Source organism: Anguilla rostrata, chromosome 15 (genome assembly GCF_018555375.3).
Source record: "Anguilla rostrata isolate EN2019 chromosome 15, ASM1855537v3, whole genome shotgun sequence".
Lineage (NCBI taxonomy): Eukaryota > Metazoa > Chordata > Actinopteri > Anguilliformes > Anguillidae > Anguilla > Anguilla rostrata.
Genome location: NC_057947.1, coordinates 31,983,783 through 32,009,043, shown reverse-complemented (window position 1 = coordinate 32,009,043; position 25,261 = coordinate 31,983,783). Strand labels below are relative to the sequence as shown.

Below are 25,261 nucleotides of genomic sequence, written 5' to 3'. Positions count from 1 at the left end.
GAGCATATTTGTGGTATTTACGGAATTCACGAGTTGAAATTTTGTCGTTGGGACCATGAGTGGGCGCTGAAATATAAGCATCCCTTTCGCCACAAGAAGTGAGAAAACTCCCCCCCCCTGGACCTTCCACCCACAGGTGCATGAAACCCAACCAGGCCGGGAGGGGAAGTGAGGGTTTCTGGGACTCGGTGCTGCATGCTGGGATACCGTCTGCGAATGCTGATGCACTGGCGTTACTTAGCGAAAGACTCTCCGGGTTATGGAAGGACAGCGCGGTGCAGACGAGGTTCCTGTGTCTGGATTCTGCTGCTGTTTTTTTTTTGCGGGGAGGAGGTGGGTGTGCATTATTTCTAAAAATGCGCAAACAGGTCGAGTCAGTCGGCCTTACAGTGGAGGGGGGTGAGGGGGTGTTTGGGGAAGTGTTTGGGGGAGGGGGGGGGGGGGGGGTGTAGTTAGCGTTCACATCCCTACTGGCACTTGGCTCTCAAAGACTCAGTTATGCATACAAAATCACGCCATTTATGTAACAAACTGGGTTACTGCTACATAAATTATTTGTCTAAGATTGCTGCCCCAGTCATATGTTTTTTTCACATTTCTTCCACCATTTTGTTGCGGGGTAAACAGTATTCGTTTTGACAGGTGCAGGAAGAACAAGGGCTTACGCGTGAAAACTAAATACGTAAAAAACAGTATTTTATGTTTCTTTAAATTATTTCTCGATGTTATGCTCCAGGAAAAGAAAGATTAAATTTGTATATTCTCAAAATGTGTTTTCAGTTGCTCAGGGAGAGCCTTGGTGAAATTTCATTTAGGCCCTGATACAATCTAACTGTCGAGTAGCTGGCAAATAAATAAATTACTCCTTAATATACGCAAATATATAATTATTCACATTTTTACATAATTCTATGTTAACACCCATGATATCTTAAAATAATTCTGTTTAAAGTGTTTTTCTAAAAATGTGACATCAGTTGTTTTCCTCAAATTTATGGAAAAGGCAGATATCCAGTCTACCTCAGCCTCCACATTATTTCATTAAAAATGTTAGTGCTTAAAAATAATCCAGATGAGAGGGGAAAGCAAAAAAAAAAAAAAAAAAGAAAATCAAAGAGAAACAGAAATCCCTGGCTTCAGTGATTGGATTGATGTGTATTTCTATCACAGTTACTCATTAGACAGAGTAGAAGTACGAAGGGTACTGGAACAACTGGGTGTATGAAACATTTATAAAGCATTCATATGCTTCATAAAGCATTTATAAGCATGTATTACACTGTTCAGCAGGCTTAAATTCCTGGAACAGGTGCTGCAATCTGATTGCCTTGCAGAAACTGTTACGATAGAGGGCTACATTCCAGGCCTAGGGCCTGACCCGGTTTTTTTAATATACATTTCCATCAACATATTTACTGAACAGTTGGAGAATCAGCTAAATTGCCAAACTACTACGGCTCAATTATAGCAACCTTGGAAATATAAAGAAAAGGAGAAAAAAAAAAAAAACTTGAAATCAATGTGCAATGCTCACAATAACACAATAAACCTACAAAACTGGATGTATAGCAAGCACCCCCGCCCTGCCTCTGCCAGCTTTGTCCCTTTTCATAATTATTATCGGTGGTTAGAGAGCCAGAAAAAACTAAGCTGAAGTAGGTATTAAATACAGAACCAGATGGATATAAACACTGTGATTCTGCGACACGGTATGCGGGGACAGGCCTTTAAATTTTGAAATCGGCTGGTGACTTTTGAGTGAATTTGTTAAATAAAAGCTAACGGACAAGACAGACAAAACACTGGCACGATTTAATTTGTCAATTTGGGTTCAGATTTTAGGAGTAGCCTTGTCATCTGTGTTTGGTTTCTAAATTCTAAAATTACGGTTTAATTTTATTTATTATTTTTATGACTGTATTTGTACAATATGCGCTATTCCTCATTCCCTCGTGTACATGTACATGACTTGTGGGCCACACTAATGGAAAAAAAATGCAATGGAGGCAAATAGGATTTGCTTAAGTTTGTCATTTGAAATGTAGGACAAAATGAACTGCGAGATACACAGAATATGGACCTCTACCCTTCACCCTGGGGTGAAGATAAAAAATAAAAAAAACCTCCTCAACACTTCTGGATTTTTAAAATTTATTTATTTATTTTTTTTAATGGAATAAATTGGTTCCAGCACGGCACGGACCTGGCACGCTCCCCAGAACCTACTTGCATGAGATCACATGACTGCACTCACATTAAACATGGCAGAGAATTAGATTTTTTTTTTTTTCTTTTATTTATTAATTTTGCACAGACGGTAGACCATCTCTTATGCTTCAGATAAGACATAACAGGAAGTGACCTCGGGGAGAAGAATTCCCCAAAGTGGCGCACAGCGACGCGGGAAAGGCCGGTCCTCCTTGCCGACACTAAGACTAAGGTCGCATTCCAAACGCTTATTTTTGTCTCCTTTCCAAGTACGGAAGGCCAAACGGGTCAAAAATACGTGAAATTGACATCTGCAATCATGCGTTGCCAACGCCGGCTCACTCCGTTCCCTTATTTTTTCCTCTCCTTGCTTCGTTTCCTTGTTCCTAGCTCCACCCATCAGAGAACGCAGGGAAAGGAAGCAAGGAAAGGACGCAGGGACGGAGGAATCAAGGAAACGTGTGCAAGGAAATTGGAAGGTTCCTTGTTCTTTCAAGCGTCAGTTTGAAGCCATGTCAATGACTATACGTCCACGCGTTAAGAAAAAATAAATAAATACTTCCGCAAAGGATGCACTTGTGTTTCCTTGCTCAATAATTCTTTAGGAGCCTCCTTCAAATGTGTTGCTGTGTGCTGAATCTGAGGGCATTTTAACATTGACAATTAAGCTTTTCTTTTTTTCCCTGAGGCTATAACTACGTTTCCCATAATGCTCTACCTTTCATATTGACAGAATGTCCTCTGTTGAACCACTCTAATGCCACCAGTAGGAGTGTCTGTGGGGATCCGCTATCCCAACCCACGTGATTTAAAAGGCCAATTAAAATGCAGTGAGAATTTCTCCGACTTGATCTCATGGAGGTATCCTATCTGTCAACAGTAGCCAATCAAAGACCAGAAACTTGCAACCAATATCAAGCACAGGGGGAAGAAAAAAACTCTTGGCTACAACTGCTTTGGTACTTCCAAGAAACAGGTCAGCCTTGGATGCATAACGTCATCGTAGTTTGTTGTACTTGGGGGGTGAATTCAGGTCATTTTGGAGATCAGGTAATTTGGGACAACTTTGAGCAAATCAGTAGGCTAAAACAATGCAAACCATTCTTCAATTGTCCCATTCCTTTATTAAGACCCAAAAAAACATTTTAAAAAATCAATAAACATTACTAAATTGTGTAGCGCATCAAATTTTTGAGAAACAAATCCTTTCACTTAAAAAGTCTATTTAGAAACACTATGAACATTGAAGGATAGGCCTCGAGTGAACTGAAGGGAAGAAGCCTAAAAAATCAATACATGAAGGGGGGGGGGGGGGGTTCAAGAAGAATGGAGAAAGGGAAGAGAGACACTTCAACACTTGCACTGCTCCCTCAAACATTAAATTGATCTTTGTCAATTTATTTAATCCTTAAACACAATGGGCTCTGTTTTCCAGCTGGTGGGTGCATGGCGTGTCGCAAGCTGTCACACTCGGCAAAATGGCGTTTTCATCGTGGGTGTCGAAGCTCCCCGAGCCATCCGCTAACTTCAGTGACTGGCCATGCGCCAAAGAGGTAGGGAAGGCGCTGCTGGGGGGTGTGTAAGCCTTTATCGCACAGCGCAGTGCACTTTTGGTGCAGCACATTTGAATTTTCGGGTCAGTCTAGTCTGGCATTTGAGCCCTCTCTCACCCACCCGCTCAAAGTCATAGCCCATCATACAGCGGATTGCCAATCAATGGTTTTCAGGGATTATATGCGGTCCAATTTGACTGATACAAATCCCTGAAGCAGATAAAGTGTGTACTTTTCATTTTTTCGTATTGTTCATTTTCACTTTTTTTAAATAATTTTTTATTCCTGTATTTATTTCTATTTTTAATTGTTTATGGCTGTTCTTATACTGCATTGTGGTGGTCCCTGGGGTACTGTGTTCTGTACTTTTACTTACAACCTCCTGTAATGAGAAGAATGAAAATAAATGCAACTTGAGCAATCTTTTCATTTTAATTGACCGTAGTTAAAATGATAAATGACAACTAGTGCAATATTTTGCAACAGTGTAATGAATGTGCGGGCAGCACGGTGGTGCATGTTCACCCCGTGTCCATGTGGGTTTCCTCCGGGTACTCCGGTTTCCAGTAGGCTAACTGGAGACTCTAAATTGCCCCTAGGTGTGAATGGTGTGTGTGCTATGCAATAGACTGGCGGCCTGTCCTGGGTGTGTTCCTACCTCTCGCCCAACGCATGCTGGGATAGGCTCCAGCACCCCCTGCGACCCTGACCAGGAAGTGGGTATAGATAATGGATGAATTTGATGGATACGTAAAAACAATTAGCCTTTTAAATAATTATCATTACAAATTCCTAACAGTATTAGTTCGTACAAACAAAATTAAGTAGTCTTAATATGACATTTTTGCCGGTGGGAATTTTATAATCAGCATGAACATGTTTTACTTTGCCCAGTATTTTTCAACATGAAATGATAAATAATAATTAAAAATAAATAAATTCTTATTTTTTTGGTTTTCATATTTCATTTCAAATTTCTGATGGTCACACAATGTCATTACCAATGTCTTCAAGGTAATGTGATCAAGTAGATATTTCGATATTTCGAATAGGGAATAACCCAGCCAGTCAGGATTTTCTGTAGGCTTTACAGAATTGGTTGGCGAACATGCGTGAGGTGAAAAGCAAGTTTTACCTCTTCTATACCCTTCCATACACGTTCTCTTTTCCCTCTATATATAGATGTTACAAACATGCCACATGGGTATAGACTGGCTGTTTCGTTGCTTAGCAACGTCTATGAGTAAGCAATACGAGTCAAACCTATGCTGATTTCGAACCGGGAGATAAAGATTATCAAAATAACAGTATTTAAAACATGACAAAACCACGACTCATTCTGTCCCACTCAGTTCAGCTAAGCCCCAAGCCATTGTTGAAAATTAATAATGGCCTTGTGCATAATAATTTTTTTGTTTTTTTTTTGTTTGAGCAACACCAGGTCATTTTACTGCTGTGAATGGGGATCACTGGTATTGTCTGATCTTCCCTGGTTTTATTTTGTTTAATAATGCTTAATTGACTGCGCCCATTCCAAAAAATAGAGCCCGATATTTGATTGTTCGGTCTCAACTATGACATATTTCCAAAAGTTGTGAAAAGCTGCATGTGTCTACCATTGTGAAGCCTTGCAGGGCAAAAAAAATAGCCCTTTAATAAATATGAAAATCTGCCAATCACTGCAGCCAAATTATGGGTCAGCTTCATCGTTCTGAAAGGTTTCAACCGATCAAGGTTAAATATCATGGATGACTTCTCCATTGCCGGGTGATTTCGAATCAGTTTAACTGAGGACAAGACAATTACGGCAGTAATAATATAATCAGCTGATATATAGCCTAGGTCATTCTCTTAGTCCCTTAGCTGGCTAGCAATAAGTAAAGGTAGATGAGTTGGCTAGGTAGGTACCATTATCATTTAAATGTCACTGCTACTTCATTACTTCTTTATATAGCCGTTTTACCTCACGAGTACTGTCCAATCATACAGATATTAATGAATGATCAAGCACCAAGTCCTAAGTTCTTTATTGGTTCTCTATACGGGCCAAAAATGAATGAATGATAAATCTGTAACTTTAGTTATCGATAACTAAGTGTCGATACAGAAATGATCAAGTTGCAGCGTAGTTTCCAGGATGGTAAAAACATATTTTTCTCTTTGACCCGGATAAGACTCATTTAGGGTAATGGCCTGATTGGGAAAGTGACAGATCAATCAACTGTGTGACCAATAGTGGCTCAGGGCCAGTGGGCAATCCTTATTGTCAAGCCCTGCTTTGAAATTTTGTGGTTACAGAACAGAACAGATTTAATGCTTGACTTGCTTATATTAAGCAGTTGCCCTATACTATTAAATGCACTAGCACAGCATTTACCAGTACACTGGAACAATGCCAGAAAAGACCTTCAATGGGACTTCCACTCCCATTAATTGATTTAGTGACTGATCTTAAATATTTAAATTTGCCAATGGATGTTTTTTTATTTTAGTCGCACTGGTGGCCATTTTGCTTGCCATCTCTAGCCCCAGCCAACACGTATCATCTGAAAAATGACCAGCAGTAACTTGCATTTATAGTTATGGCCCTCAGCGGTCACTAGGCAACACAACGCACACCAAACCAAACACCGCTTCTGGACTGTATTTGCCATACATCCGCCTGCACATGCCTTTGAAGTGGTTCTAGGACCTAGTATTTGCAGGTAGTCGTATGGATGTGAGTCAGTAAATGGGTGTGAGTCGGTAAATGGATGTGAGTCAGTAAATGGATGTGAGTCAGTAAATGGATGTGAGTCAGTAAATGGATGTGAGTCAGTATATGGATGTGAGTCGGTAAATGGATGTGAGTCGGTAAATGGATGAGAGTCGGTAAATGGATGTGAGTCGGTATATGGTGTGAGTCGTAATGGATGTGAGTCGGTAAATGGCTGTGAGTCGGTATATGGATGTGAGTCAGTGATTGGTCGGATGTAAATGGATGTGTAAGTGATCGGTATATGGATGTGAGTCGGTATATGGATGTGAATGTGGTATAATGGATGTGAGTCGTATATGGATGTGAGTCAGTAAATGGATGTGAGTCGGTAAATGGATGAGAGTCGGTATATGGATGTGAGTCGGTAAATGGATGTGAGTCGGTATATGGATGTGAGTCGGTAAATGGCTGTGAGTCGGTATATGGATGTGAGTCGGTATATGGATGTGAGTCAGTATATGGATGTGAGTCAGTATATGGATGTGAGTCGGTAAATGGATGCGAGTCCTTACTATGAGCACAAGGCGCGAATCCAGCGAGCGTACAAACCCCTGGCATAATCATCCCCTCATCCGATTGGCTACTCAGTCCCTAAGGTTGTGCATCCACTCACATATTTCCCAATTCGACACTTCAAAAGAGAGCCCAGATGTTTCACATCATTGGTTCTCAAGTTCGGTCCTGGGGGACCCCTGTGTATGCTGGTTCTGTTTCCAACCACGACTGTAATACCAGATTGTTAACAAGCCGTTAATTTTTCTCAATTGCGCTTTCCATGCTGTGAGGGATTACTTACCCTCTTAAGCCACATTATGTCAGAAATATATACGCATACCACGAAGAATAAAAGTCCCATATTCGCCATACTGTGCAATACTGCAAATGACAAAGATAGAGACAGGTTTAAAAAACCGGTTTTATGAATGTGACGGTGAATCAACAAGCTCTAACTGGTTAAAGTGTGGACATACAGCCACTAAAACTCACCTTTTGGCAGCTACCAAAGAATTCAAAGGCAAAGCAAGTGATAATGAGCAAAACCTGCACTGTGTTAACAAGTTTAAGGAAAAAAAAAAGTATGAAAGAACTTAAGCACATTATGTTCAACAGCCTTAATTGAGCAAGAGCTTGGATGGAACTGAGACCATCACAAGCAGGGGTCCCCCCCAAAGCAGAACCTGAGAACCTCAGCCCAGGAACAGTTTAGTCAAAGTAAAAAATTTTTAAAAAGCTTGCTAAGAAAAAAAGAGCTGCAATGCAGTCTCAGGGCTGATTTAACCGTTCCTCTCTGCCACAGCGGGCCCCGTGTCCCGTACTGTACGTCAGTTATGGTGCTTAAATGCCGTCCTGATGCTTCATATCGTCCACCCCGCTGCTGCCTGACTGCACTTCGGCAGCAGCCGGAAAGGCGTAAGGGCCACAGTGCGCACCGGTCCCGTCAGTGTCATAAGCAACGAGGGCAGGTTCGGGATCAGAGACAGGCTGCACTTAAGCTCATTAAAACTGACCGGATCTATTCACAGGCAGAGGGGGAGGCGGGGGGGGGCGGTCAGGGGGTTCATCTTTTCCTCTTACTGTGCCCAATTTGATAAAGATGAGCACAGGTATTTTATTCAGCCTTCTCTGCTCGTTTTTATCAAGGGTGTAAATCATTTCTGGAGGGCACTGTGTACACTCACGCACGCACAAATATTTAAATGTGCACATATGCGTGCTCACCCACAGGCACACTATCAAAAAACACATTTGCGCCTGCACATGCACAACACGTACACGCACACACGCACGCACAGCCACACATGCACACACACACACGTGCACACAAACACGCACGCACACTAAATGATGCTGCCCTCTCGCTCTCTCGCTTTCTCTCATCCAAGAAAGTTCCAGGGATTACCAGAGTTCTCACGGGTGCATTAATGTTTTATTCTGCAGTAATGAATGCAGTTATTAGCCATCCCATTACCTTCGACCCCCCCCCCCCCCACATCCTCACCCCACCCTACCCCCACTGGGTCCCAGACACGAGAACATGCACCAGTTCCTCTCAAATTAAGGACTGCTCCCAGCACCTTGCTGAATCAATGTCACAAAGAATTCAGTCTGCTATGTTGGCAAAAGTGGGTTCTAGCCAGTACTGGATATGTGTACCTAATAAAGTGGCCATTGAGTATATATTTCCCCTGTAAACAGCTGGACAGTCACCAAAAGATACTCAGGTGAAGTACATTGCACTCAGGTAGACAGTACTGCCCCACCTAGAGCTTACATTGCCCTCAGATACGACAGCCCTGCCCCACCTGGAGTTTACATTGCCCTCAAGTAGAACAGTACTTCCCCACCTGGGGTTTGAACCAGCAACCCCACTGGTGCCAAGGAGTGCCCCGTAAACAGGGCTGAGCTCTACTGCCGTCCCCCAAACAGAGGAGGAGCCGCTCCAGTTCTAAGAGGCACCGGTGCTGTTTCTATGCAACAACAAAAAAAAAAAATGGGGAGAAAACATTTGATTGGATGTTCCAGGCAATTACAGATAATATATCTGGAGTGCTCTTCTGTCCCAGATAAACTGCTTTCTCCGGGATTCATTTTCAAATACCTCCTGACTTTTTTTTTTTTTGAGAACTTGAAGTGAAGTCTAAAGCTTCATTTACACAACCTAATGAGCGAGCGTTTGGTAGAACACTCAGAGAAAATATCCGAGTGCTCTTTAACAAACACTTGGAAACTTCGGAAGTTACACTTACGGAGGTACAGAGTACATAATAACACTGTTGGGCTCATGGAGGGAGGCGAGAGAGGGAGGAGACATGGGGAGGAGACATGGGGGGAGACAGAGGGAGGTGACATGGGGGGAGACAGGGAGGTGACAGAGGGAGGTGGGAGAGGGAGGAGACAGAGGGAGGACACTGAGGGAGGAGACATGGGGGAGACAGGGAAGAGACTGAGGGAGGTGACAGAGGGAGGTGAGAGAGGGAGGACCTGAGGAGGGACATGGGGGAGATGGGGAGATGGGGAGACAGAGGGAAGAGACAAGGGGAGGACAGAGGGAGGTGACATGGGAGGAGACAGAGGGAGGAGACATGGGGGAGACAGAGGGAGGTGACAGAGGGAGGAGAGAGAGGGAGGACACTGAGGGAGGAGACTGAGGGAGGTGACAAGGGGGGAGACAGGGAGGAGACTGAGGGAGGTGACAGAGGGAGGTTCAGAACTCTTCATGGTTATGGAGAGATCGGTCGTGATCGCAGAGAGGATCGAATGAAAACCTTGTTCTAACTCATGTAGGGCTCACACAGACATTAAACAAATGCCTCACCTTTTTTTAGACTAATGGAGCTTTTAAAACATGAACCACGCGGCCCTTTAAATCACGCCGAAGCGCTGACAGTTTTGCGATGATGCCCATAAAGACGCGTTCTCCGCTAGGGAAAAGGAACGAGCGGATGTCCATCACGCTGCTGAGAACTTTGGAGTAAAAATTTCAGCACGCCACGCAGCTCAATAACTCAAGACTTCCGTGAAAAACAACCCCGTTTCGAGAGTTTGACTGAAGTAGGTTGATTTTTTTTTTTTTACGGTTTGAAGGCACAGCTTCAAATCGTAGAACATAACAACGTGTACCCATAAAACAGTCCCCGTGCACAGTGCCGCACGTGTTTAATTAGCAGGGCCAGAAGAATACACGTCCTCCCTGACAACGAAGGATACAGATTCCATCTATGATGTGGTCCGACAAAGGAGCCGTCACGTGACTTTACACAGCCAATGAGAAGCAGGTATCCACTTTCCTAGCCGTGGCATGTGTGCTTAATATTGAAATCAGGTCTGCTAATTACTACAGCCCATTAATTAACTCAATAATTAATGTCACACGAATCCCCAGACTTGTCTAATTAAAGTGGATTAATTAATAAATCAATAGATTTTTAAGTTAATTTAATTTCCTGTGAAACTGGTAGAATCTATGGAGAATAATCTGCTGCACTGTGTGACCTGTAATAGGGCAAAAGCGTGATCAAGTAAACGTGGCAGTTTATCAAACTCTGCGCCAATTGTTCACTAGTACTCAGCTGGCAGTTAACTAATTGTGTTACTTAACTATTCTCATTCACCCATTTCCCAGTCAACAGCCATAATACCCTCTTTAGACAATATCACTTTAGAAGATTCACATTAGTAAACACTAATGGACCCATTCATTGAGTTCACAAAAGTTAAACATTTCATAATCAATGAATCGTAGCTTATTAAGACTTGCAGCTCAAACCAACCATTAGCATGTTCAGATTAAATATTAATCGCAAAACAGTTGGGAATTTTTATTAAACGGCAAAGAGCATAAAGCTTTCGTTTCTCTTGCTTCCTTGAGAGAAAAAAAACAGTCCTAATATCCTTATTATCTTTTTAATTTAGGTGTAATTGCTGTTTTGGGATCACAGAGTCTGTTATTGACACACTGAGCACTGGAGCTTGAAATAGCAGTCTTAATCATGCAAGTCGCTGAAGGAGGCTCCCACTAGGTAAAGCGCTCTAAACGGGCGATCCGTTCATGAAGATATACGGAGAGCTGGCAGGTAGACTATTTGTTTCCATAATCTTGAAAACCGTGTGAAAAGTTGAACAAGTTGGGAATTCTGCACATCCGAGCTTTCACCTGTTATCTTATCTCCTCCTCCTCCTCCTCGTCGTTGGGACTCGAGCAGCTTCCCTGGGAAGGTTAACGTCTTCAAAAAGGAGAAAAAGGAAGACATTTTGTGTAAGCCCCATTTAACTGCAAATTATATTCATAACCTATAGTCCCTCCGTATGGAGTTGGGTACTTGCCAAGCAAAAGTACCGCACACATTGACCGAAGAGGCTCGTACTTTCCAGGACTGATGAAGGTCAGACAGACCAAAATGTTCTCACTTGTTTTGTCGGTATGTGAGACTCAATTAACTGATGTTAATTCAGAGAAAACTGATAATTTTGCAGTGTGGCATTTGCTTTTTCTTTTTTTTTTCCATACAAAATTGAAATATAATAATTATTTGGCTTCAAACCTGATGTCAAGTTGAAAAATCTTTTTAAAATAATAAATGACACAAAGTTGCACACGTGCATGCAGTGCCTGGTATCCATGGTGACATATGACTTGCGACACACCACCTTGTGTTTAACATTAATATTTTGGTTCTGATTCAAACACGCATCCCCGGCACTGAATTTCAGTTTCACTTCGTTGGTCTTGCATTTCTGACGCTGGAAATCTGGCGTTAATTTCACCTGGACTTCCACCTTTCAGGGCTGAGTCTCTTCCACCGCATTCACTCGGTGGTCCTTGTTAATTAACATTAAAATAATTACTGCCTGGACTTCTCTGCTTGCAAGCGAAGGTTGTCTCATTATGCTACACTGCCACGTCGTTAAAAGTCGAAAGGCATCGGCGAGTTGAAAGGCATCAGCACAAACCACCGATGCAACGAAACACTGATGGAGCATCATGGGAACTTGTTGCGCACTGAGAGAAAGCCCTTCCCCTGGGAGTGATTATTTTTATTAATAGTGATATTACAATGACGGATGTTTGTGTTAATAAATGTCATTGTTGCTGTCATTAATAATATTGGTGCAATTACATCAGGGAGTGGATCCACTTGTCCGTTTGCCCTGGTCCTCTTGCAATGGGTAAAAAAATGAATTACAGTAATAGATCGTACCCAAGGGGTATTTTGAATGAAATGTGTAGCACACAATGGAGGGGTTTTAGTTTGGAGTGGGCCCTCTTTCTCTTCCTCTTCACTTTGCAAGTTCTAGAGCAAAGAGGCAAAGGATTCCAAGATGAACGCTACCGGGAATGCTGAACACCAGGGACTGCACCGGGAACGCTGAACACCAGGGACTGCACCGGGAACACTAACACTGAACACCAGGGACTGAATCGCGCTACAGAGCTAATGTGGAAAAATAACATTCTGCAGACGAAAAGTCTCTTTGTTCTGAAAAACGAAAAGGAATATTAAAAGACGTAATTGTGAGATGGAGGTCAGCTCCTGTTTCATGCCTGGAAAAGAGTCAGAAACAATGTGGGTGTGCAGGGAACTAAAGAGTCTCTAACGCTGCGCGTATTCTTCATTCACTTTGCTCTTCTGTTTTTGCGAGAGGTATTGAAAAATTGATTTTTTTTAGTGTCTCAGGACTGAACCAAAATCTGAAATTTGTGCTGAACAGAACCCCACTGAGCCTTTGGGAAAAGAAAGGATTTTTTTAAAAATCAGCATTTATTCGGAGATAAAAATGTATTCATGTACATGTGGACACATGAATGCACACATGCAGACAAAAAACTTAGAGTACAAGGATAAGCCGTAAGAGCACGCATGTACACGCACACACACACACACTCTCTCTCTCTCACACACACACACACACACACTCTTACACACACACACACTCTCTTACACACACTCTTACACACACATACACACACTCTCTTACACACACAAACATACGCACACTCTCTTACACACACACACACACACACTCTCTCTCTCTCTCACACACACACACTCTCTCTCTCTTACACACACACACACACACTCTCTCTCTCTCTCACACACACACACACACACACTCTCTTACACACACTCTTACACACACATACACACACTCTTACACACACACACATACGCACACTCTCTTACACACACAAACATACGCACACTCTCTTACACACACACACACACTCTCTCTCTCTCACACACACACACTTCTCTCTCTACACACCACCACACCACTCTCTCTCTCCACACACACCTCTCTCTCTTACACACACACACACTCTCCTCTCTCACACACACACACACACACTCTCTCACACACACACACACACACACACTCTCTCACACACACACACACACACACACACACACACACACGCTCGCACGATAACCTATTTATGAGTCCCGTCCATGTAGCATATGTGGGTTCTGCAAGATTAATTTTCTGCATCAGCTGAGATTTTTCCTTGAGCTGGCTCTGTGTCAGCATGAAACAACAGCGTTGCACTACATCCCAATGTGAGGAACGCTGACCGGCACTAAAAATACAACACCCTGCAGTTCTGCGAAAAGAATGCCTCCGTACAGGCTTTATACATACATATTGTATATTTGTGTGTGTGTGTATATATATATATATATATACACACACACACACACACACAGGGAAACTCAATTCTGCATTGACTGTTGCGCTGTTGTGATGTAACTCATGGTAATTCTCCCACTATGGACTTCACTGTGTTGAATCATCGTCTTTATAAAGATTTGTTTTGGCAAGTAAGGCATCACACGAGCCATTTTAGAAGCGTTGTGTGTTGTGTATTTTCGAGTAAAGACCTGGGGCGAACAAAAGAGTGAAATAAAATAATTCCAGCAATTATCAAAAATCAAATAAATGACTGCCCATGTCACATATTGTATAAGATGTAGTTAAACATATAATTCACAATTCCCAAACTGACTGGCTCAATTAAAATTTAATAAAAAGTTTTCATTTTCATTCAGAAGGAGGATTGTGCACTAATACACCAGGAGTCAGGGAGAGTAACCATCAGAAATTCTAGATTTTGTTAAACAAAGGTTTTGGAGTGGTTTATGTTATGTTTTCTACAAGACATTACTGTGGCACGGAACATAAATCTTTAAGCTTGATCGATCTCCAAAATGCATATTATCTGCTCACAGAAGTCTAATTTAGAAATATAGAAAACAGATCATTCTATGTGCAGCAGGGCCTCGTTCATTTTCTGAAGAGAAATATGCCAGTGACACTCAAATGTGACACACATTTTACTTTAGAGCCATTTTATACTTCTCTCTCTCATAAAAGGGTGTACCATAAAACAACAGTAACGAGACATTAAATCAATATAACAGTGATGACATTCAGTTAAGACCAGGAATATTTTTTTCGCCACCAGGATTACTCATTAGCCATTTGGTTACCCATCATTGGAGGTCCTCAAATTGTTAATAAGGGGTTCATAATGGCAGGCCTCCTTAATTCCAGGGGTGCCCCTGGAGGACAGATCGAGTACTGCAAAGACCTACAGGACTACAGGGCTACAGGGCTACAGGACTACAGGACTACAGGGCTACAGAGCTACAGGGCTACAGAGCTGACTGCACAGACCTACAGGACTACAGGGCTACAGAGCTACAGAGCTGACTGTAGAGACCTACAGAGCTACAGAGCTGACTGCACAGACCTACAGGAATACAGGGCTATAGAGCTACAGGGCTACGGGGCTACAGGGCTACAGAGCTACAGAGCTGACTGTAGAGACCTACAGAGCTACAGAGCTGACTGCACAGACCTACAGGAATACAGGGCTATAGGGCTACAGGGCTACAGGGCTACAGGGCTACAGAGCTACAGAGCCGACTGTAGAGACCTACGGGGCTACAGAGCTACAGAGCTGACTGTGAGGGCTAGGGCTACAGAGCTACAGAGCTGACTGTAGAGGGCTACAGGGCTACAGAGCTGACTGTAGAGGGCTACAGGGCTACAGGGCTACAGAGCTGACTGTAGAGGGCTACAGGGCTACAGGGCTACAGAGCTGACTGTAGAGGGCTACAGGGCTACAGGGCTACAGAGCTGACTGTAGAGGGCTACAGGGCTACAGGGCTACAGGGCTACAGAGCTGACTGTAGAGGGCTACAGGGCTACAGGGCTACAGAGCGTCTGTAGAGACCAACGGGGCTACAGAGCTACGGGGCTACAGAGCTACACAGCTGACTGCAGGGACCTACGGGCCCGGCTCCTTATCTGACCCCATCCCCCCCATCGCTCTCTGATTAACAGGATCACGGCTGAGCTCTTTGAAGATGGACGTTCCCCCGAGATGAAGACGGTGCGGGCCCACAGGGGAGCCTCTGCAGCCCCTGATGGGCTACAACTGCCCCCATCAGTGGGTGGAGTGAGGGGTACTCCAGCCCCAAAAACATACTTTGAGCAGAGCTCTCCTGCACGTCCGTAACTTCAGCGATGTATAACTTGAAAGAAGAGGATAATTACACCTGATGGGACATGCAGCTGAGCCTCCTTTCAGACATACACACACACACACATTCACGCTCACACTCATACACACACACACACACACGTGCTTACACGTGCACACACACACACACACACACACACACACACACACACACATTCACGCTCACACTCACACTCACACTCACACTCATACACACACACACACACATTCACGCCAACACGTGCACACACACACATGCGCTTACACGTGCACCCACACACACACACACACACACACACACACATTCACACTCACACACATTCCCACTCAGACTCACACACATCCAAACTCACACACACACATTCACACTATTTTCAACGGCAGATAACAAGTAGTCATTAACACAAGTAACACACACAGAATCAAACACATCGCATTATACAGATTATGTTTTTCACTTCATTCCAGAGTAAACTGCGTACACAAGACGCATAATGCAATTAAAATAAAATAAGAAAAGATGTGTGAGAGTACATCCCGTCTCAACAACTAGCTACTGCAAACGTAGTTAACATGTTTGCTTTGGCTGCCTGCCATTCTTTCTGTCACCAGGGCAACAGTGAAGCTAAAATGGTAGCCATTTATAGGTTGGCTTCATTCTTTAAAGTAAAGTGGGAAAGCACAAAATAGCACATTTTTGTTTTGTCATTTTTTTACTTTTTGGAGCGTTTCCCCTCCAGTTCTCTTCTTGTTATTCTACTGTGTTTTTTTTTTGTTTTGTTTTTTAAATGGAGAATTAGGAGGGCTATTTCTGAAAAAGACTGCAGCAAACAATGGATTTCTAATCAAAAATCAGCTTGAACACTGCTATATGGTCTTTACTGCAACGGACAATCGTAGTTGTCAGCAGTGCATATTGTATCCTTTTACGAGGTGTCTCAATTTGGCCACCTGGCTGCCTCCTTAACACATTTATTAATGTCAAGTAACCATCAACAATGTCTTTTTTTAAAAGGAAGCATAATGCCATGAATAATGTATGGGCCCTTTATAAATGCTGATATGCTGCTGCCTGGAGTCTAATGTATCCAGGTGTCAGGAAGAATCACCCAAAAGTGACTCACACAACAGCCCATCGAAAGAATGGCCAGTATTGACTTTGTCACCTTATTTCCATAGGAATGCAAGGGGCCTGATTATTGAGTAAGTCCGAGAACAGCACACACATCCAGGAGTCAGGCCTGCCCTCCGCACAAACACCAAACTGAAAATATCTCATCGTAGCTCTTACGGTTGGTAAGAACCTTCTAAATAATGTGAAATAACACACAGCTACAAGCTAACATTTGTAGCACTTTTGGTGCTCAGTTCCAAAACAAGTTCGAACAAGTTGGTTGGTAAGAGTGCGGTGGGTAGCACTGTTTCCTCACAGCAAGGTGGTCCTGGGTTCGAAACTGTGTGGAGTTTGCATGTACTGGCTGTGTCCGCGTGGGTTTCCTCTGGGTACTTTTGTTTCCTCCCACAGTCCAAAGACATGTAGGTAGTTCAACTGGAGACTCTAAATGGCCCGTAGGTATGAGTGTGTGAGTGAATGGTGTGTGTGCCCTGCTATAGATTGGCGGCCTGTCCAGGGTGTATTCCTGCCTCTTGCCAAATGCATGCTGGGATAGGCTCCAGCACCCCCCACGACCCTGACCAGGATAAGCGGCTATAGATAATGGATGGACGGATGGATAGTTAGTAAAAGGTAGTCTGTGCACTTTGTTCCCAAACTATTGTTCACGTGCATATTGTACATACGCAAGGTATGTTTCGGGCCTAAGAGGTGTCACAAACCACCAAGGCCCCAGTAGGGTTATAATTCAGAGTTTGGGACACAAGTTGCTCATTCTTACGAAAGTTTCTCCCGCAGTACTGCATTTTTTTAAGGAGGACGGTTTTTAAAAACGCGGTTTGGATCAAATACCCTACCATATGCTGTACCTGAGAGGGCTAAGACCTTGGCAGGCAGCACCGTAACGTAGACGCAGTACTATTTTTGAAAGCAGTGGCGAATTTACCCTTAAGAAGGAGAGAGGCCTAGATACGACACCCTGGGGAGAACGCCACGCAAGCACCGACCTTTGGACTTCATTAAACTTTATATTCCGCACTGACGAAACTCAAAATGTCCGCCAACAACAATATCCTATAGATGACATGTGGGCCAGGGCCCGCAGCATAAAGGAGAGGCAGAATATCTCATTAAGCAAAGGCCTCTGGGATATCAATGCAATCTGGTTTGCCCAACCCCCCAGCCCCCCTGTTCCCAAGAAGCAATTAAAATATTAGCTCAAGCTGTAATGGCATTCGCAAATATTGATATTTGTGGGGGAAAAAACTCTTACGCAAGAAACACTGGAAAAAGTTCAGGCCGAACTTTTGAGAACACCCAAAGCTACAATACCAATTTACAAAAGCGCAATTACGGCCAAAAAATAAAACATAAAAAATAAAATAAATTGCATCCAACTCCCACGGCTTTTGTGTCCCTTTCAAAATTATTCATCAGCTGGCGCACAAGGTGTGCAGTGCAAAAAAAAAAAAAAGCAAAGAGGCAAAAGCAGTTGAGTTGCGTGCGAGTAGCATAGCGTAGCGTAGCATAGCGTAGGCAGCCATTTCACACTGAGTAAGCTGCTGGACGCTGCCTGAAAGCTGGACTTGTGTCCGGTGAAAGTGGGCAGAAAAGCTGCCGTCGCGGACGGAAACCTGGCGCGGAGAACACCGGTGGTGGAATCAGGCTCTCACCGACAGGCCTGGGACCAGCACTGCACTGGGAGCGGCAGCAGGAGACAGGGATGTGAAACTGCATTAGCAGCACTCTCTTAGCCCCACTCCGTTAGCACTACTGCATCAGCTCCACTCTCTTAGCCCCACTCCGCTAGCCCCACTGCATTAGCCCTACTGCATTAGCGCCACTCCGCTAGCCCCACTGCATTAGCGCCACTCCGCTAGCCCCACTGCATCAGCGCCACTCCGCTAGCCCCACTGCATCAGCGCCACTCCGCTAGCCCCACTGCATTAGCGACACTCCGCTAGCCCCACTTCATCAGCGCCACTCCGCTAGCCCCACTCCGCTAGCCCCACTGCATTAGCGCCACTCCGCTAGCCCCACTGCATCAGCGCCACTCCGCTAGCCCCACTGCATTAGCGACACTCCGCTAGCCCCACTGCATCAGCGCCACTCCGCTAGCCCCACTCCGCTAGCCCCACTGCATCAGCTCCACTCCGCTAGCCCCACTCCGCTAGCCCCACTGCATCAGCTCCACTCCGCTAGCCCCACTCCGCTAGCCCCACTGCATCAGCTCCACTCCGCTAGCCCCACTCCGCTAGCCCCACTGCATCAGCTCCACTCCGCTAGCCCCACTCCGCTAGCCCCACTGCATCAGCTCCACTCCGCTAGCCCCACTGCATCAGCGCCACTCCGCTAGCCCCACTCCGTTAGCCCCACTGCATTAGCGACACTCCGCTAGCCCCACTGCATCAGCGCCACTCCGCTAGCCCCACTCCGCTAGCCCCACTGCATCAGCTCCACTCCGCTAGCCCCACTGCATCAGCGCCACTCCGCTAGCCCCACTCCGTTAGCCCCACTGCATTAGCGACACTCCGCTAGCCCCACTGCATCAGCGCCACTCCGCTAGCCCCACTCCGCTAGCCCCACTGCATCAGCGCCACTCCACTAGCCCCACTGCATCAGCCCCACTCCGCTAGCCCCACTGCATCAGCGCCACTCCGCTAGCCCCACTCCGCTAGCCCCACTCCGCTAGCCCCACTGCATCAGCTCCACTCCGCTAGCCCCACTGCATTAGCGACACTCCGCTAGCCCCACTGCGCTAGCCCCACTGCATTAGCGACACTCCGCTAGCCCTACTGCATTAGCGACACTCCGCTAGCCCCACTGCATTAGCGACACTCCGCTAGCCCCACTGCATCAGCTCCACTCCGCTAGCCCCACTGCATTAGCGACACTCCGCTAGCCCCACTGCATCAGCGCCACTCCACTAGCCCCACTGCATCAGCTCCACTCCGCTAGCCCCACTGCATTAGCGACACTCCGCTAGCCCCACTGCATCAGCGACACTCCGCTAGCCCCACTCCGCTAGCCCCACTGCATTAGCGACACTCCGCTAGCCCTACTGCATTAGCGACACTCCGCTAGCCCCACTGCATTAGCGACACTCCGCTAGCCCCACTGCATCAGCGACACTCCGCTAGCCCCACTGCATCAGCGACACTCCGCTAGCCCCACTCCGCTAGCCCCACTGCATTAGCGACACTCCGCTAGCCCCACTGCATCAGCGCCACTCCGCTAGCCCCACTGCATTAGCGACACTCCGCTAGCCCCACTCCGCTAGCCCTACTGCATTAGCGACACTCCGCTAGCCCCACTGTATGACCACCACTGCTTTAGTGCCACTGCATTAGCATCACACTATTAGCCGCACTGTGTAAGCACCACTGCATTAGCCCCACTGCATTAGTGCCCCTGTGTTAGCACCACTGCATTAGCCCCACTGCATTAGCCGCACTGTGTAAGCACCACTGCATTAGAACCACTGTGTAAGCACCACTGCATTAGCCCCACTGTGTAAGCACCACTGCATTAGAACCACTGTGTAAGCACCACTGCATTAGCCCCACTGTGTAAGCACCACTGCATTAGAACCACTGTGTAAGCACCACTGCATTAGAACCACTGTGTAAGCACCACTGCATTAGCCCCACTGTGTAAGCACCACTGCATTAGCCCCACTGTGTAAGCACCACTGCATTAGCCCCACTGTGTTAGCACCACTGCATTAGAACCACTGCATTAGTGCCCCTGTGTTAGCCCCACTGCATTAGTGCCCCTGTGTTAGCCCCACTGCGTTAGTGCCCCTGTGTTAGCCCCACTGCATTAGCCCCACTGCATTAGTGCCCCTGTGTTAGCACCACTGCATTAGCCCCACTGCATTAGTGCCCCTGTGTTAGCACCACTGCATTAGTGCCCCTGTGTTAGCCCCACTGCATTAGTGCCCCTGTGTTAGCCCCACTGCATTAGTGCCCCTGTGTTAGCCCCACTGCATTAGCGCCCCTGTGTTAGCACAACTGCATTAGCGCCATTTGCACACTTGCGACTGAACCCGAAGCACTTTGCACAAAAAAAACCTTCCACTGAACACACAATCAGAAGCCATGCTTACATCAGCCAGCCTACATATGAGCTTCACAGCTTAGTGCGTCTCTTATTAACACCTTAATGGGAAAGTTAGAGATCTCCGTTCTAACAGTGACACAGACGTGGGCCTGCTCTCAATGATACAGTGCTGTTTACCGGCATAGATTGACACCGGTATTGCTTTATTATTGCTCAATCATAATAATATTCATCATCAAAATCATTCATATTAAGGCAGACACTTAACTGGAGCAACTTGCTATTAAATCATTAACGGCAGATGCTGTTATCTGGAGCAACTTGTGATTAAATCATTCAATTAAAGAGATGCACTTGGGGGAACAATAACACCAATGTCATCAGAAAGAAAATAGCGGTAATTAATGTGAAGAAACATGGCTGAGGAGCAAAGTTAAATTAAAGCGCACAAGTGAAAGCGCATGGCCCTAATGATTCTGCGTAAAGGTACCTGCTTCACGGCCAGGTGAACTCGCAGTGTAACCATGGAGCAAGGTGACAGTGCGGGCGGCGACGCAGAGAAGCAGAGCGGAGTTATATCTGGAGATACCATCTTTAAAGCGGGGCTGAATTACAGCCTCAGGCCTAGACCGCTTGCTTTCGCTCTGCCAGAACCTTTCCACGCACCTAATTCTAATTTGTGACCGGTGACATCGCAATCAGGTGTGTGGGCCTGGCTACACCAATCAGATCCGCCTGTTACAAATCTAGGCCGTGACAGATTTTGAAACAGTTTACTTTCCGTCTCTTGAGTATATAGGATGAGTACACTTGATGAGAAAGTTAACCAGGCGAAAAGTAGTGCAGTTAAAATCCCAAGATGATATACCAATTCCCAGGGTTTCACTGAGTGGATTCAGGAGTACACGTCTCACGAAGTGAACCATACTTTTTAGGGGGTCCCACAGAACTACGTGGGAGGTCCCATAAATCAGAGAAGTAGTGGCAGGGTATTCTTACTAGAAGGGCGGGATGTCTTACAACACTTCCACAGTACCATTGGAAAACAGTATGGAGGAGATTCAGCAGATATTGCCTATTTTGAGGGCATGCTAGTTAGGAGGCTGTTTGAGACGTGACCCTAGTAATGGGAAGAGGAAGTACGCCCATTTCTAAGTTTGGTTGTGGAGAACGTGACTCTGGATTGACGAGTAGAACATCGCTCTCAACTGATGTGGAGAACATCACTCTCGATTGATGTGGAGAACATCAATGTGGATTGATGTGGGCAACATCAATGTGGATTTATGTGGACAACATCACTCTGGAGCGATGTGGAGAACATTGCTCGGGATTTATGAGGAGAACATCGCTCTGGATTGATGCGCAGTGATGCGATCTCTTCTCCCCCTGAAGCAGACTGGTAGTAACCGTGGGAATGCCGAAGGCGTGGACGTTGTTCCGGGCCATCTGGTTCCCTCTGCTTGCGTATCTCGGCAGCATTTATGCTAAACCGCAGGTCTTTGTCTCACAGCCTGTGAGCTTTACTTCTTATAACAGGTATTAAGAGAATCTTATGTTAAACTCAGCAGACTTGTCTTTTTGTGTGTGTCGTGTCCCCTTTTTTTCCTTCATGGCATCTTCTGGCTAGGGATGGGGGGGGGGGATATGGTCACATGGTGCAAAAAAAAAAAGTGTTTAAACAACAAGGTTTGGGGGGAAGGGGGATTTTATTCCTCAGTTTCCTCATTTCAATTTAAAACAACCCAGTACCCAAACTATAGCCAAGATGTGCTTTTAAATACAAACTTGCAAAAGCAGCCAGAAAGAGGACTTCAAGAGCAGATACTGCGGCCTATATAAGCGTGAAAATCATGGAAAAGCACCATATGACAGGTAGTAGAAAGAGACCGGCTGCACATCTGTGCTGTTTATTTGGACGACTGGACTGGGCCCATTTTCTTGCCTAGTTTGGTTGCACCTTTTCAAAGTGAAAGCTCTCACTGATGTTCGCTGAGAATTAGACGCATGCGGTCGGGCTCAAGCTGATAACATGGTTGCTGTAGGACCTGTCACTCACAGTCACTGTTGAGGGTTTAATATTTTTATTTTTTAACGTTTATATCTCACATGCACCGTTTCAGTGCCGTTGGAGTATCTTAGCTCAGTATCGCAAAGTTTACATTTGCCTTTATTGTTTTCTGTAATTTGCTCAAAACGAGATCAAACGGCACTTTCTCTCTTCCATTTTTTGCGAAGCATTTCAAGAAACATCCCCCGTGCTGGGTGCCAAATCTATAGAGAAAAAAAGTTTGGTGCTTGCCATGAGTCATGGTTTCACATTCTACACACTCCATGGAACTGGCAGACAGGAGAATAGCCATGGCTAGGTAAGAGATGGGCGTGCATATATGTCCAGTAATTTCCCAGGTTCTGGGGATGTAGAACAGACTGATTAATAAAAGAGATGCTCACACTGTTTTGGAGCTTTGTCAGGTGTAGCTCAGGTGGAGCTAAACCTGAGGAAGAACTGTCCAGGTATAAAAGTTCTTGCACAAATTAACTATTTTTTGGGGAAACCCCCTTTTCTTCTACTCCTCTAATCATACTGTAGGTACATCTGAAAGGCTACAAACAAGGCATTCTGAGAACACGCAGTGAGATCTTTAATTTCCACAGACAGTCCAGCATGTCAAACCCAACCTGCCGTAGCTCCAAGTGAGAGAGAATTATGACCATTTCCCCTCCAACATGCCTTTAACTGCTCGGGCACAAACTCATGCTGAAGTAATCTTATCATTAATCAATTTACGCATTTATGTGCTTATTATTTACAGGATCCCAAAATGGTGGACTTTTGTTTTAACTAAAGAACCGTATCCTGGCCGAAGGATTCTCATTGGTTCATGTAAGCCAGTAATACACATCATATAACTCCACCCACTACGAGCCAAACTGAGCCACATGCTCCCATCATTAATTCAGTTTCATAAAGCATATGGATGGGCATTCCTGAGCCCCTTTAAGTGATGGGGGGGGGGGTACAGCCAATCAGAGAAGGGCTTTAAGTGATGGGGAGGGATACAGCCAATCAGTGAAGGGCTTTTTAATGGCATCAACCCCCCAGTTTCCATGAGCACAAGTATGCATTATTCCTATGTGAATTGCATCCCTGCTGTGACATAATTTATGAAGCTATTCATGAAACGCATTGGGGTAATCACTCAAGTTGCCGCTATGTGTTTTATGCAGAATCTGGCTATTACTCAAGAATGCAGCGGTTAAACTTACACAATAAATGTTAACGATTACACAGGTCGTTTCGTTTCCGTAAGAACAAATGTTGCAAAGTTTACAAATAATTGTCTTCTGGGGAGTAAGTTGTGTTTTTTTTTTTTTTTTTTTTACATTCAGCAATGTCAGTTTTATTCGGGTCTAGTTGCGTTTATCCACATGCGTGTGAAATAAGCGAATGAACGTTTGTAGTAATTCACTCTGAATTCACTCTCACATTGATTTAATCATAAAACATAGATACCGTAAAGTCTGGGCACAGGTGCCAAGATTTTGCACAGGTGCCAAGTCTCTGTCCCGTTGGGTAGCCTGGGCAACGCATGACGCACACAGGGATCCGACCCCCACCTGGAGTTGATTATCCTAGCGATGAGGAAGAGCTGGCGTGTCACCTCTACACGCCTGCGTTTGTGATACGCTCAGGTGAGTCAGCAGGTATCCAGGTGGGCAGGACGGGCCCCCGAGTCACCTTGCTGTCAGGGGGCGCTGCCCTGGAGTTAAAGAGGGGGGGCAGTCAGTCCCCCACGAGGGGCGCAGGTGTCTTCTGAAGCCCCAGGACCAGACCAGGGTCAGGTGCTTTATTTTAAAAAAGAGCTTTCTCAATTCCTCAGGCACCGGCAGTGGAGGAGGGTGGTGAGAGGGAGGGAGGGGGGGGGGGGGGGCGGTTATTCATTTAAGAATTCTATTCTCGATTCCTTCAGACGGGAATCAAAGGGGCCGTGCTCGTGCTTTTCAGCCGGAGAGTAATTCTCTCGGCGCCCCCTGTGGCCCGTTTCATTCATTTCGCCCCCGTCGCAGCTGGGCCGAGGGGGGGGTCAGCGGCGACAGACCGCACTCCTCCCTCCAGGTGGAAGCACATTAAAGCCCAGCTCCGTCGGGCAGCTGAGGAGGAGGGGGGGGGGGAGGGGAGGAGGGAGGAGGAGGAGGGGAAGGAGGCTGCGCTGGTTCCAAGCACAGGAGATCTGCGTAATCACAGCGGCTTCGCGGTTCACGCCGCTGATCTGCAAGAGACCCCCAGGGGGCGCCGCTCTGTGCTCTCAGCGCACAAGCTTCCGCCACTGCCAAGGCTCACATTTCAAAAAAGTGCTTTCCGATTGGACAGAGCAGTATGAATATTCATGAAGGGGCGTGGCGTAAGCCCGTCAGAGAGAGCTCAGCTCTGTGGTAGGTAGGTGTGTTCAGGCAGCCTGTGGCTCAGCAACAGTAATTAACACCAGTCTCTGTTTCAGGTGTTGGTCTCTGTGTCTTATTGGCTATGATAAAGGAGG

General features: G+C 45.5%; 1 protein-coding gene and 1 long non-coding RNA gene across 3 annotated transcripts in view; one reads left to right on the top strand and one right to left on the bottom strand.

Annotated features, from left to right (window-relative positions):
* Nucleotides 1-25,261, bottom strand: part of LOC135240921 (interleukin-1 receptor accessory protein-like 1) — a 532,714-nt gene that overhangs the window by 437,589 nt on the left and 69,864 nt on the right. The window lies entirely within an intron of this gene.
* LOC135240932 (uncharacterized) lies at nucleotides 10,662-15,677 on the top strand. 2 transcript variants are annotated; one of them, XR_010325835.1, is made up of 3 exons: nucleotides 10,670-11,275; nucleotides 12,310-12,457; nucleotides 15,380-15,677. It is a non-coding gene; the product is annotated as an uncharacterized LOC135240932 (long non-coding RNA). The 2 variants fall into 2 exon arrangements; XR_010325834.1 differs by lacking the exon at nucleotides 15,380-15,677 and having other exon boundaries at nucleotides 10,662-11,275; nucleotides 12,310-12,536.